Raw genomic sequence first — 1,334 nt, forward strand, 5'->3', positions numbered from 1 at the left:
TGCTGCTGCAGCACCAGCAGCAGCACCAGCAGCAGCTGCTGCAGCAGCAGCAGCAGCAGCAGCAGCAGCAGAAACAGGATACATAGAGTACACGTTGTTGCTGCTGCACAGACAGGAGAGATGATGGTGGCGCGAGATGCTTCTGATGTTCTTTCTGTGGATTCTTTTGCTGCAACGATAACAAAGCGGCATTTCTTAGTTCACTATCCCGGTGAGGTTTGGGGTGTATACGCAGCTTTCCTGTATCTTTTCTTCTTTTTTTTTTTTTTTATTTTTATTTAAAACTCTCATCAGATCACCCAGAGGCCCCCTTCATGAAAATTCCTATTATTGAAATACAAACGCCAATCGAAACACTCAGAAGAAGCCGCAGATGTTCGTCATCAGGGTTTAGGGTTTAGGGTTTAGGGTTTTAAGAAAAAATTTCTCTATAGGTTTCAGGTTGTATCATAAGGGGTCTCCGCGTTTGTTGTGTGCGTCAACAACGACAGAAAGAAAGTGAGGTTGTTTTTTTTTTTTTTTTTTTTTTTTTTTTTTTTTTTTTTTTTTTTTTTTTTTTTTTTTTTTTTTTTTTTTTTCTTTCCATATAATAAACTATTACTATTCCATTTCCTCAGTGATTGGATGAAGGATATCTATAAAGCTATTTTCTGTATAAACACCGGCGTACAGGGGCCAACAGGGGCGGAGGCAGCAGCACCTGTAGCGACAGGTGTGTAGCGCATGCACGAGGTGTACATACACCCCAACTCAACGGCTTTTCTCAGAAAAAGGAAAAGAAATTCAGCTGCCGGCAACCAGCACCAAAGTAGAGGTACTTACACATGTGTACATACACCGCAGAGACAACCAGCAGCAGCTGCTGCTCCCCTAAACCCTAAACCCTAAACCCTAAAACCCTGTGTGTGTGTGTGCATGTGTACATGTGTACATACACCGCAGAGACAACCAGCAGCAGCTGCTGCTTCCTAACTCATATGCTTCGCTTTCTTCAGCGCTGGACTGCACAACAAACCAAAGAAAGTACGCCCCTTCTAGGATTAGCTAGCTAGCTAGCCAGCTAGCTAGCTAGCTAGCCAGCTAGCTAGCTAGATGGACATTCAAATAGCTAGCTGCATGGATAGATCAAATGGATAGCTTGATAACTAGCTATTCGGATAGCTAACACCTTAGATAACTAACTAGCTGGATAGCTAGCTAGCTGGATAGCTAGCTAGCTGGCTAGCTAGCTAGCTGGCTAGCTGGCTAGCTAGCTAGCTAGCTGGCTAGCTAGCTTTGTCTGTCTTGTTCGTTTATGAATAATATGTTGTGGACTCTGCAGAGGAGAAGATGCT

The sequence above is a fragment of the Eimeria mitis genome, genomic scaffold, assembly GCF_000499745.2.
Source record: "Eimeria mitis Houghton genomic scaffold, Emh_scaff1702, whole genome shotgun sequence".
In the NCBI taxonomy this organism is placed as follows: Eukaryota; Apicomplexa; class Conoidasida; order Eucoccidiorida; family Eimeriidae; genus Eimeria; species Eimeria mitis.